Source organism: Ranitomeya variabilis, chromosome 4 (assembly GCF_051348905.1).
Source record: "Ranitomeya variabilis isolate aRanVar5 chromosome 4, aRanVar5.hap1, whole genome shotgun sequence".
In the NCBI taxonomy this organism is placed as follows: domain Eukaryota; kingdom Metazoa; phylum Chordata; class Amphibia; order Anura; family Dendrobatidae; genus Ranitomeya; species Ranitomeya variabilis.
The window spans coordinates 90,988,027-91,002,373 of NC_135235.1; the positions used below are offsets into that span (position 1 = coordinate 90,988,027).

General features: G+C 40.8%; 1 protein-coding gene across 1 annotated transcript in view; it reads right to left on the reverse strand.

Moving 5' to 3' along the window:
• ASAH2 (N-acylsphingosine amidohydrolase 2) overlaps positions 1–12,031 on the reverse strand; it is a 128,946-nt gene extending 116,915 nt beyond the window's left edge. The window contains exon 1 of the mRNA XM_077258881.1: positions 11,857–12,031. The gene's annotated coding sequence lies outside the window, so the exon portion shown is untranslated. The remainder of the gene's footprint in view (positions 1–11,856) is intronic.
• Between the last annotated feature and the right edge of the window lie 2,316 nt (positions 12,032–14,347).

Below are 14,347 nucleotides of genomic sequence, written 5' to 3' on the forward strand. Positions count from 1 at the left end.
AATAAGAAAGATATGGCTCTTAGAAGAAGGGGAGGAAAAAAAACAATAAAAGCAGAAAATTGTCCAGGGGTGAAGGGGTTGACAGTAATGTTAATGCTACACAGATCATCTAGAAGGGCAGAACTGGATGAGTTTGTCATGGAGGAACAACAGTGTCTACACAAACTCCTGACCCCAGCCCCATCCAGCACCATAGTTTTCGTGCCACACAAGTGCAGTCTTGTTTATGCGAGACTATTCACTTTGTGCTCAGACCGCTGTTCCCGACTCTCCAGGATCTCTCCAGGGTCTGAATCTCCAGTATAGCCAGTGACGATAAATGACACAGAGTTAAAATTATTTCATTGTAGACTATTTCTGCTCCTTTCCAACAATGTTTCTCTTTTTATATGGGCACTAGACCTACATATATAGACATATTAAAGCAGCATGTGCAGCTGCACAAGGGCCAAGTAGGTTCGGGGCCCAATAGTCATATTAGATTTCATGTTTGGATAAAAGCTAATAAACTTCATAGCTCACATTCACTGCTAAATTACAGGGAATTCATCATGAGAGTAATTTTTTAAATCCGTTTTACCTCTGGCTCTGTTGTCATTATTTATCACATCTATCAAAGATGCAGGACTTCCGTCTAGAACTGACTTTCCACGCCTTATGTCACACCCCTACCAAAGTTATTAAGCGACATTTTGTGCTAAATTTAAAAAAAAAATCAAGTCACTTGTCATTAATATGGTTAAAGCGGGTGCGACGTGACTAGGCCGGTACAGGAGGGGGCCCGCCGACACCAGCGCCTATTTCAGCTGGATGTGCACCCGAGGACGCACATTCAGCTGAAATGAACTGTAGCGCAGAGACCCGACGGGTCCTTGTACTTCAATGCATGCTGCTGGCCAATTGGAGGCCGGCAGCTGATGTTTTGCATCGCCCATAGCAGGTCCGCCGAAGTCAGCTGCCGGCCTCTGTGGCCACTACAGAAGACAACACCGTGTGTGGTAGGAGTGACGGAAGTAAAGAATGATCTTTTCGGGGGGGGGGGTTTAAATGTGTTAGAAAAGAGCAGAAGAACAGGGAACATTATTACAGGATGGGGACATTATCACTAGGATGCAGACATTATTACTGGACATTGCACCAGGAAAGGGCACAGGATGAGGGACATTGTACCTGGAAGGGGTCCAGGATGGGGGACATACAAGGAAGGCCATTTATATGGATACACCTGGGTGGGCCATTTATATGGATACACCTGGGTGGGCCATTTATAAAGTTGCGTTCAAAAATGGCCCGACTTCAAAATGGGCGCCAAAGTCACCACCCATCTTGAAAAGTTTTCCCGATCCCATATACTAATGCGCCACAAACAGGAAGTTGATATCACCAACCATTCCCATTTTATTTAGGTGTATCCATATACATGGCCCACCCAGGTGTATCCATATAAATGGCCCACCCTGTATATTACTGGAAGGTGCTAGGATAGGGAAATTACACCAGGTAGTGGGAAATGATTACTGGAAGGGTCAGTGGATGGGACTTTATACCAAGAATGGGCCCAGAATAAGATATAGTATTACTGGAATTTGCCCAGAATGGAAAACCTTTAATACTGGAAGGGGCCAGGGTAGGGACATTACACCACAATGGGGGACATTATTACTGGAAGGGGCCCAGAATGCGGAACATTATACAAGTTAGGGGCCTAAGATGGGGAACATTATTACTGGAATGGGCCGGGATGGAGACATTACATCAGAATGAGGGAAATTATTACAGGAAGGGGCCCAGAAATGGGGACATTATTACCTGACTTGGCTAAGGATGACGAACATATGTTACTGGAACGGGCCAGGTTGGGGGCATTACACCAAGATCGGGAACATTATTACAAGTAAGGGGCCCAGGAGAGGGAACATTCCTCTGCTAAAGGGCACAGAATGGGGACATTATTACTGAAAGGCGCACAGGATCAGGGACATTATTACCGGAAGGGGCAAAGGATGGAGTATATTATATTAGGAAGGGACCCAGGATGAGAGACATTATTACATTATAGGGGGCAACACGTATGTCTTTATAGGATTTAGAACGCTGTGTGTCCATACATCTGGTGAACAAGCAGTTAGGGGCCCAAGTCCAAATTTTGTACCTGGGCTATCAGACTCTAGTTACACCACTGTATGAATATCCATGAATAATAAAATACTGTAAACTGCTGTCACAAAACATGATACATTCTCCACAATGGCTCTGATCGGGATTCTATCTGAATCCAATTTTTTAAGGATTCAAAGGCAACCTTCAATTGTGCCAGCAACTGTAGAGGTTGAATGCAATGTGAACAGCCCCTAACATGTATCTGGTCACTAATATCACATTTTATAGAACATATGTTAGAAAGATTAAGCATGTGAAATGTTCTGTAAAGTAATTTTGGGGAAAGACCTAGCTGCCTTTGCATGCTATCATACATGTGGAAAACTAGGATAAGAGAGTGAGTGTTATCCTTGAATCTGCTGAATTATTGTGAACACTATAGCCTCCCTCCCTTTGGAGCCCCCTCAATAAAGTGAAAAGGTTTCCTAATGTTGCATTTGCTGGTACTGAAAACTCAAATAACTTCAGTAGTGGAAATAAAACCATATGTAGCAAGACTTAGTAATGAGCATCAAGGAATGAAATAGAGGTGAAAGAGCTAATGCCTGGCGCTATTGTCTAATTGCTTTGGTTATACAGACGCCGGGCACGGATGCGATGATTAGAGTCAATGACAGAGTTGTTACTGTGGACATGAGCTATTAAACTGCTGTTTTCATTAGCTTTTTGAGACAATCACATAAAGGAAAATATTTTCCATTCCATGTAAAGCAATTGTTTGGCTAAACAAATTATCACTACTAGAAGAAACTAAGATCTTCTCAGGCTTAGATCGAGCCACTGCCCTATGTTTCAATGTTATTTGGTTGCAGCAGAAATAAAAATGTGAAAATTATGGGCACAATGGACATGGAAAAATATATTTTTTATATGTGCTAGTAGTTACATTTAGTTATTAAAATCCATTAACTTTCACTGCAATATTGATTCCTTTATTGTCTGATCCCCCTGATATGTAGTTTGCAGCCTGATCCAAGCTTCCTTTCTGTTGGGAGTGTCCCTCTCAGGAGGTTAGGCTGTGTTCCATATCTGAGTGTAGCCAGGGTGCTTTTGACTTCTCTTACTTTCATATATCAGAAAAGCTCTAATTTTGGACCTATTTCCTTTTCCCTGGCCTGTCTTCTATGCCCTCACTGGGATACTTTATACTTTCTCCACTGCAGATCTGTGTGCAATCCCGTCATTCTCCTGCTAACATGTATAAGAATGAGTAGGGAGAGAGTCATCAAGTAGTATCTGGAGCTCTGACAGCTTTGTATCTTTTTTTACAGATCACTCAGATATAGGATTTACGGACAAAGGGCTGTAAGGAAGAAGACCGGGCTGTGGGTGCTGGCAGAGCACTGGATCCGTAACTGCTGGGGCTACGCCTCTTGTTGTAGGGGGAAAGAAATTAAAGATGGAGAGGACTGATGACCTGCTGGGAGGGGGCAGAGAGGAGAGAGAAGAGGGACCTGCTGCATGCCGCGGGTACAGTTAGTCAGACCGGTGACCGCCCATTGCCGCCAGAAGAGTGTACACAAATCTGTTGGGCGGGGAAGCCTGAAGGTCGCAACACTAGCATCAGCATTGGCCTCACGATAAGTGAAACAGTTAAATGCATGGACTGTGGTCTTATGTTATACTGTTCTTTAGCTTAAAATCTGTTTATCCACTTTTTCTCCCTGTGTTAAACCATACATCTGTTAACCCTTTGCTCTGCGCCTCTGTGTTACTGCATCCATTTACCTGCTTTACAGTGCAGAAGGAAAGAGCACACATTTCTAAAGAAGATAATTTAGAAAGTTGCTTAAAGGGGTGGTCCGAAACCAATATTGCTTTGAACCAGAGTACTTAGAGGAAACTCATGCAAATACAGGGTGAACATACAAACTCCATGCAGATGTTGTCCTTGGTTGGATTTGAAAGCAGTACCTGCAGAGCAGCAGTATAACCACTGAGCTACCATGCCACCCTGGGTTTTGTAAATCATTGCAGTATGCAGGAAAAAACATCATACAAGGGGTGTTCAATACGTTATCTACCCCAGCATATTCTGTCAGTGTTAGAAAGCTGAGCTTTTCTGTGCGTCTTGAGAGTTGTCTGGACGTGCAAAAGACATAGTAGAAGTTCAGTCCGATGAAAGCACTGGAAGTGACAGGATGGCAAGTGCAGAACAATATGACTCTACAAAGAAAGAGAGGGATTTGGAGCTACATTCCATGATTACATTCCTTAGAAAAGAAGCCTAAATAAATCCATGGAAGGATGAATGCTGTACATGGAGGCGATGCACCATACTACTACCAAATAAAGTTTTGGGCCAAGCAGTTTAAATGGGGTAGGGAATCAATTGAAGATGACCCCTGTGAAGGGTCACCTGTTGAAGCATCTTCAGAGGAAATGTGCCGTAAAGTGAAGGCCATGATTTTAGAACATCATCCAGTCAAAGTCAGTGTTACAGCTCATGAATTAGGGATATTAGTTCGCCTGGTTTCCAGTAGCACTCATGATGTTTTGATGATGGCAAGGGTCAGTTTCCAATGGGTGCCACAAATACTGTCACCTGAGCAAAAAATATGTTGCAGCAATTTAGGCAAAAGAATTTAGACTCGCTTAGAGAAAATCCAGATGACTTCTATTCTTAAATTGTTACCAGTGATGAAACATGGGTCCACCACCATGATCCGGAGACCAACAAGAGTCCATGCAACTGAAGCACAAGGGGTCACCAACTCCAAAAAATGTCATGTCCAGCAGTCAGTTGGAAAGATCATGGTAACAGTTCTTTAGGATACCAAAGGAGTATTGTTACTAGAATCCATGCCACAAAAGACAACAATTATTGGAGACGCCTACTGTATACTTCAGCAATGAAGGCATTACATGAGGCAATCAAAGAGAAACGCCTTGGGAAGTTGTCGGCAGGTGGGTTGCTGCTTCACGACAATACGCCGGCACACAAGTCTCAGAAATCACACGTTGCTATCAGGGAATGTGGCTTCATGAAGCTAAACCATCCACCCTATAGTCCAGAGGTGACTACCAGTGATTACTTTCTATTTTGAAACCTGAAGAAATTTCTGCGTAGGCAATGATTTCCTGATGATAATGCAGTCTAAGAGGCAGTAACAGGGTTCTTGCAGCAGAAAGAAGTTTCCTATTCTGAGGACATCCGATCACAGGAGGAGAAGTGGAATAAATGTGTTTTAGTCAAGGGGAATTACATTGAAAAGTAGCAAATTTAACTTTCTCAGAAAATTGTGTTTACATATTCAGGTAAATAATTTATTGAATACCCCTCGTATTATCTCTTTTAAACTTATTTTTCATTTAAAGGGATTTTCCATTTTTAGAAATCACTTTCCCCCTGGCTGTAGTTGTTTTTTTTTTTAAGACTCAAACTGAGCTATAATCACCCTTACTGGATCCAGTGCTCAATCTCCTCCGCAGCATCCAGAATCTGGTACTGTCTGCAGCACTTATGACAGCGCTGCAGCCAACAACTAAGCCCTGAGAGAGTTGATGGCAAGAGCTGATTGACTGCAGTGCTGTCAACATTATATCAGACAAATTACACACTATCATAAGAAATGAACTGTAGTATAGTATAAGTTAGTGTACATGCAACATATAGGAGTGTGTTCACACTGGCCACTATACAGACAAAATCAAAGACAGAAACAAAATGAACATATACCCTGCTGTAAGTAAGAAGCAATAGTGCATATAAATAACATAGGGGACTTAGTAAACACTGTTTTTAATTTAAAAAAAGCATAAAAGCCATCCTACCAGCGTCAAGGTGTACCCAGTCGGGACGGTCCTAACCTCTAGTATTCAAAACTGACCATGTGTAAGGTTTTGGTTTTAAGTTCTTGTACTTACTGCATGCAAGGACGTGGCTTTCCTTTCTTTGAGCTGGGCATTACATTTATATATCTTCCCATTGTTGGGTATCCATAGTTGTTCCCAATCCTGCTCGGCCATTATTCACATTGAGGTCATTTTTGACACACGGTAAGGTTTTAATATTGGAGGTTAGGACCATGCTGACTTGGTACACCTTGGCGTTGGTGGATGGCTTTTACGCTTTCTTTTTATTATCAAAAACAGTGTTTACTAAGTCCCCTATGTTATTTATATGCTCTCTTGCTTTTTACTTACTTATAGCAGGGTATATGTCCATTTTGTTTCTATCTTTGGTTTTGTCAAATTACACACTATGACAGACACAGACACTAGAAACAGTGGTGGAAACTCAAGGTTGGTTCCTGAGATCGTGAATAAAGCAGTTTATTTTTTATTTTTTTAAATACAACCAGGGGTCATGGGTTTTTCCAAAACACTCCTTTAAATGACAAATAAGGTTAAAATAGAAAACTTGGGGTTTTTTTTTGCACTATCCATGGTGCAATGAATATTTTGTAAAATCCTTTTAACCATATTTTGTAGATCCAACAAAAAAAATGATAAAATTCCAGTAACTCCTCTAATGCCCAATTGGCAGCCCCTCATTGGGCACACGTTTCTTTTTTGGAATGAATTTGACTATAAGTAAATGTCCTTTAATGGAAAGGCAAATTTAAACATCCAAAAAAGACACAAACCAGATGTGTTATGGTCTCTCTGAGTGTACGACACCATCCGAGTCTATTCTCTATCTAACAGGAATGCCTAGCACAAACAGTGAGGGATTACAGAAACTCCCAGTCAATTATGGAATGCAACTGAACATATAGCACTAACAAAATGTCAGGCTCTCTAAAATATGTGGCTGTCCTCAATCTTATTTCTTGGATTGTGCATGCAATATTCAGAAAATAGGTAATCACATGGAAAATGTCTGCTCTGAGCGGTATGGGGATGTGTTCTGTGCTGTAGAAGATCGAAGGCTGACCGCGTATTTCATTTACCATTGACCTTGTATTGATCGCTATTTAGGAACCACAATAATGGGAACGTAGAAGGATAGTAAGTGGTGCGCTAACCTTAGCTATAACTTTAAGGCATCACATCCATTGATAATGAAAGTGACGGTGCTAATCTACATGAGTCCTACTAATGACTGGAAGTAACTGACTTTACAGATCACATGTCACGAGCATGATCTATCAGATGATCGCCACGTTACGCTAAAGTGATTGTCGAATGCATGCATAATTGTCCCCAGTAAACCCTCTGGCATCCAAGTAACAGATTATTGACTCAAAAAGTGGAACAATAAAATATTGTTGAGCTGAACCTTGTCACTGGTCTTCACTAGTGATGAGCAAACATACTTGGTACTCGAGATTTCCCGAGCATGCTCGAATGTCTTCCAAGTATTTGTAAGTACTCGGAGATTTAGATTTCATGTACATGTGGGGGTTGCCTGGTTGCTAGGGAATCCCCACATGTACTTATGCTGGCTAACAGATGTAAATCATTCAGCTGCGGCAATGAAAACTAAATCTCCAAGTACTTACAAATACTCGGAGGACACCCGAGCGTGCTTGGGAAATCTCGAGTACAGAGTATATTCGCTCATCACTAGTCTTCACCAATCTTCACCCACACAGCTCTGCAGATAATCTAATCTGAATAATCTCCATTTGTTATTGAGTTTTTTATTGAAACCTTAAACATTTCTACAAATAGAAACCATCATAGTCTGTGTTATGATGAATTACCGATGTAGGAAAGGAAAATGTACATTTACAGGAGTATATCCATCTCTGAGATTCATAGAATGTGTGCCAGAGGCGAGTCCCCAACACCCCCCCCCCCCACACACACTTCTATCACATATATGCTAAGCCAATCTTGTAACTCCCTTAGTTAATGGCTGAAAGTCCTGTATTTGTGACCTTCTCCACATTCCTGCTGGTGTGAAACAGTACCCCTCATTCTTTATATAATTGCTAGTCCCAGCAGTGTGACCATGATCTATAAGGTTTTATGGCATATCTATAGGCCATAAATGTCTAGGATGGGAAAACCTCTCAAACTTCTATTTTCAAATATGGCACTATATTAATCCCAAATAATCACTTTAAGAAAAAAGGTTTTAACTGAAATGTTGCCAAATGCACTTGAATTGTCCTTCATCTCTACCCACACTGATTAGCTAATAATAAAAATATCTTCCTAATACTGTGTTCATCCCCTTGTGCTAAATCCAGGGGCAGACATATTGCCATTGTCAAGGTGCTGTGGTCAGATGAGATCAAAATTGAACTTTTTGGCCACCGAGATAAATGCTATGTCTGGCACCAAACCATTGCTCTCAGTGTGAAAAAGAAGATAATCTTGTAGTTATTAGACCAAACCAACACAGCTCATCACCACAAGAACACCATCCCCACAGTGAAACATGGTGGTGGCAGCATCATGCTGTGGTGATGTTTTTCGGCAGCAGGGACAGGGAAAATGATCCAAATCGAGGGGAAGATGGATGGTACAAAATACAGGGATATTCTGGAGGAAAACGAGCATGAGGGACACGTAAACCAGGATGGGGCCATATATCCCGGAATAGAGCACATTATACCAGGATGGAGCACATATATACCAGGATGGGGCACATTTTAGCCAGATGAGGCACATATATACCTGGATGGGTGACATATATACAAGGATGAGGGATATGTATACCAAGATGGGGCACATTATACTAGGATAAGAGACATTATACCAGGATGGGGCACATATATGAGGATGGGGACAATATACGAGGATAGAAGAAATGTATACCAGGATGAAGGACATGTATACCATCATGGGGGACATGTATACCAGGATGGGGAACATTATGCCAGGATGAGGCACCCTATACCAGGTACCAGGATGAGCACATTATATCAGGATGAGGGACATATATACAAGGATGGGGGACATGTATACCATGATGGGGGACATATATACCAGGATGGTGGATATATATACCTGGATGGGGGACATATATAACTGGATGGGGCACATTATACCAGGATGGGGCACATTATACCAGGATGGGGGCATATATTCCACGTTGGGGCACATTATACCAGGATGGGGCACATTATAACTGGAAGGGAACCAGGATGGGGCACATTATGCCGACGATTTCAGCTGGCAGTCTAATGTGTAAGGGGGTCCCTAACTCTTCCTTAACAGATGATATCAGGGAGACAAGGATCCATCATGTCCAATATCAGACTGCTAAGTGCTGATCCTTTTGATTTGTAAGCAATCAACAAATCAAGAGTTCCTGTGTATTGGTGAGTCAAATGAGATAGCTGCTGGTTGAATGAGCCACTGTTTTGCCGACAGCTACAGTATCTATATTATATGAGGGGTAATAGTTCCAAGATGGGGCCTTCATGGATTTTGACTTCCCATAGATGCTTCATCTGATTTAAATTTGGGGAATGTAGAGGCCAAGTCAACACTTTGAACTCATTGTGATGTTCTTCAAACCATTTGCCACGTCTCTCCTGGTTGGGTGAATTCTAAAAATCCTCAGTCTGGATGAGCAATTGTTGTTTATTATAGCCAGATGACACTGGTGCAGGAAGATGGACAGAAGGAAGCAATACAGGCTGTAATGACGGGATGGCAAATGGAGGAGTAGAGTAGTAGACTCTAAGAAAGTCAGAGGCTCAATGAAGGGAAAGCAATGAAGCAGTGCAACATATTTACTGCAATAGTGTAACATAACTGTGTAGGAAAAGCTACAGAGGATGAAAGACCGAATATGGATATATCAATAACCACAGGTCCAATATCCTGATACAGACAAATGCATTAGTATTTATAAGAATACATTCAAACGGACTTTGTATTAAAAAAATTATGACACTGATTTATAAGAGAACCCAGTGCAGGAATGCAAGGCTGACCCCTGCTTTTTGTTGCAGTATGCTGTTCAGCATGTACAGTGCCTTGCAAAAGTATTCGGCCCCCTGGAACTTTTCAACCTTTTCCCACATATCATGCTTCAAACATAAAGATACCAAATGTAAATTTTTGGTGAAGAATCAACAACAAGTGGAACACAATTGTGAAGTTGAATGAAATATGTTGGTTATTTTAAATTTTTTGGGAAATTCAAAAACTGAAAAGTGGGGCGTGCAATATTATTCGGCCCCTTTACTTTCAGTAAACTCACTCCAGAAGTTCATTGTGGATCTCTGAATGATCCAATGTTGTCCTAAATGCCTAATGATGATAAATTTAATCCACCTGTGTGTAATCAAGTCTCTGTATAAATGCACTTGCTCTGTGATAGGCTCAGGGTTCTGTTTGAAGCACAGAGAGCATCATGAAGACCAAGGAACCCAACAGGCAGGTCCGTGATACTGTTGTGGAGAACTTTAAAGCCGGATTTGGATACAAAATGATTTCCAAAACTTTAAACATCCCAAGGAGCACTGTGCAAGCGATCATATTAAAATGGAAGGAGTATCATACCACTGCAAATCTACCAAGACCCGGCCGTCCCTCTAAACTTTCATCTTAAACAAGGAGAAGACTGATCAGAGATGCAGCCAAGAGGCCCATGATCACTCTGCATGAACTGCAGAGATCTACAGCTGAGGTGGGACAGTCTGTCCATAGGACAACAATCAGTCGTACACTGCACAAATCTGGCCTTTATGGAAGAGTGGCAAGAAGAAAGCAATTTCTCAACGAGATCCATAAAAAGTGTCATTTAAAGTTTGCAACAAGCCACCTGGGAGACACACCAAACATGTGGAAGAAGGTGCTCTGCTCAGATGAAACCAAAATTGAACTTTTTGGCAACAATGCAAACGATATGTTTGGCATAAAGGCAACACAGCTCATCACCCTGAACTCATCATCCCCACTGTCAAACATGGTGGTGGCAGCATCATGGTTTGGGCCTGCTTTTCTTCAGCAGGGAGAGGGAAGATGGTTAAAATTGATGGGAAGATGGATGGAGCCAAATACAGGACCATTCTTGAAGAAAACATGTTGGAGTCTGCAAAAGACCTGAGACTGGGACGGAGATTTGTCTTCCAACAAGACAATGATCCCAAACATAAAGCAAAATCTACAAAGGAATGGTTTACAAATAAATGTATCCAGGTGTTAGAATGGCCAAGTCAAAGTCCAGACCTCAATCCAATCGAGAATCTGTGGAAAGAGCTGAAAACTGCTGTTCACAAACGATCTCCATAAAACCTCAGTGAGCTCGAGCTGTTTGCCAAGGAAGAATGGGCAAGAATTTCAGTCTCTCGATGTACAAAACTGATAGAGACATACCCCAAGCGACTTGCAGCTCTAATCACAGCAAAAGGTGGCGCAACAAAGTATTAAAGGGGCCGAATAATATTGCACACCCCACTTTTCAGTTTTTGAATTTCCACAAAAATTTTATATAACCAATAAATTTCGTTGAACTTCACAATTGTGTTCCACTTGTTGATGATTCTAATCTTCACCAAAAATTTACATTTGGTATCTTTTATGTTTGAAGCATGATATGTGGGAAAAGGTTGAAAGGTTCCAGGGGGCCGAATACTTTCACAGGGAACTGTAGCTGCCCAGAGCAGTTTTCACATGGAATTTATTCCCATTCAAAGTCAATAATTTTAAACCCACAGCTGAAAAATCTGTGCCAAATTAAAAACATAAGGAGGCATTAGATAACCGTTTTCCATGAGAATACTATTATGCCTTGAACTTCCCTGAAACATTTATAACCGCTTGTATGAAATATGGACATCTTACCTTGTAGCACTCACAGATACATGTGTCTCATGAAGTGTCGGGAGTTTATCCAAGCCACCTTCACTCAAGGAAATCATGTAGTACTTCTCATGAACTGGCACAAAAACTTCTGAATCATCACTTATTGCTATTCCAGTCTTATCTTTATTACTTCAAGGATTTCTTAGCCCTTTTTCTGATAAAAAAAAAAACCATGACGACAAGTAATACAGTATATAAGTCATCTCAGAGAAGTACAAGTAATATGTTCTTTTTATGAGCTCTAGAGGTAAGAAAACAAAAAAACAATAAAGTATTATAAGTTATTCCATTTTCCAAAAATGTGCCCAGATCATCCAATTTAGCATTATATGATCACTTAATAGTTCAGACACTTTTTTCATGGAGTGTCAGTGTCTCCAGAATCAGAATTTTTCATTAGATGGGTGTAATTCTTCCATCCCAGAGAGAGATTTTTTCCCATGGTAGACCAGTAATCTAAAAAAAAAAAACATCATAGAAAGCAGACTCACCAAAACCTTGTCAAATGACAATTGCACTAGCAGGGTGCAGCAAACCCCCACTAATAAAGGCTGGAGCAGCACAGGTGCAAGCTACTGATGGGAACAATCACCCACTCGCCTAAATAACAGAAGGGTTGGCTGCCTAGTAGCAAAAATGCACACAGGTAAGGCTTTCATAAGACACTATTCACACAGATAGGTGTGGTGCATTGTCTGGACAACCTATTGATCACGCCCATAGTATTAGCAGGTGGGCCGTCCAGCACTACATATAAATGCACCACACAAAAACCAAGCCAACATGTTTTTTTGAGTCTATGTTAGCTGTTTTGATATTAGCGTAGGACTCGCAAGTTAATGAGGACCCATGACGTTAGGTTGCGAGCTTATTCATTTTGGCCTAAATAGTAACCAATACTTCATTTAATGTATTATATGCATTAACTTTTTCATCTTTTTATTGCACTTTTTATCATTTTTTTGCAGGGTGTGGCAGGGCCCCTTTATGTTGGCTTGGTTTTTGTGTGGTGCATTTATATGTAGTGCTGGACGGCCCGCCTGCTAATTCTATGGACGTGATCAATAGGTTGTCCAGACACTGTGCACCACACCTATCTGTGTGAATAGTGTCTTATGCAAGCCTTACCTGTGTGCATTTTTGCTACTAGGCAGCCAACTCTTCTATTATTTAGGCGAGTGGGTGATTGTTCCCATCAGTAGCTTGCCCCTGTGCTGCTCCATCCTTTATCAGTGGGAGCCTGCTCCACCCTGCTAGTGCATTTGTCATTTGACAAGGTTTTGGTGAGTCTGCTTTCTATGATGTGTTTTTTTGAGTTTTTCTATGTTAGCTGGTTAGACCCATAATCTGCATGAAAGTGAACATCTAGTTGTTGAACAAGAAGTACATTTTTGGATAGGTTAGGCTTGTTTCATAATAGGCAATAAGTTAGTGGCTCTCCATCAGCGCAGAAAAGCGTGATTTAGAAGCAACCCCAAAGTCAGCAACTTTGGACTCTGACATTTTTTCAAACAGCATATTTTGGCTTACAAATACTGATGAAAAATCCTGACCAAATCCTGATGCAATCCTGAACGTGGACACATACCCTTAAGGTTAGCAAGCTCAATTGCAAGCAGTAGACGTGATCAGATGCAGCGTCTCATAATGGAAGCTCTTCCACATGTAGTAGTGATCGATAAAAGAAACTCTTTCATGTATTGCAGTAAATCACCACAATGGACATCATTTGTGTGTTATCTTGTTTTGCCTCTCAATGATAACATATATTTTACAGCGTTTTATCAGGTTGGACTTTCATTAGGGGACGATCGATTCGTCACCTAAGTGTTTATTACAACTAATCAGCGATTTAATGATAATATTGATAGACTTCTCTGATAAAGAAGGTTCATTTTGTTTCATGGTGAAAGTTCACAAAATGTCTAAATTGTTTGAGATCTTTATAAGAATTATAAGAAACTCTTTACCCATTAATCTCAGACAATCTTTATTAATATAATGTAAAACTACAATTACGCAACTAGCTACAGCTGTGAAATATTAACCTTCTAAGACTTGAATTTATCATTGACTTTTTTAATGGGTAAAAGGCAGAACAAGGATAATGTCGGTCCAAAACATGACAGAGTTAAGCAGATGTATTTTTTATTTAAATGCAATATAATATTATAATCAAAAAAGGAAAATAAAAAAAGGATTTGCACATTTATAAAATGGACATCTCATTTTCTTCCCCAACACCATCTGTCAGGTGAGCGTTGGAACTCCTCTTCTGAATAACATTATTCCATACGTTAATTCTTTGTTTTCTCTGAAGTGTGGTCTTGCCCAGGACTTGAACGCCCAACTTGTAACATGGGAAGCAGCAGCTTTAGATATGAGCCAAAGGCTGTATTACCAAGCATGGAAACATTTTCTCTGTTCATAGCTCTACGTGAAGTTCTTTTTCTTAATAGACACATTGTAC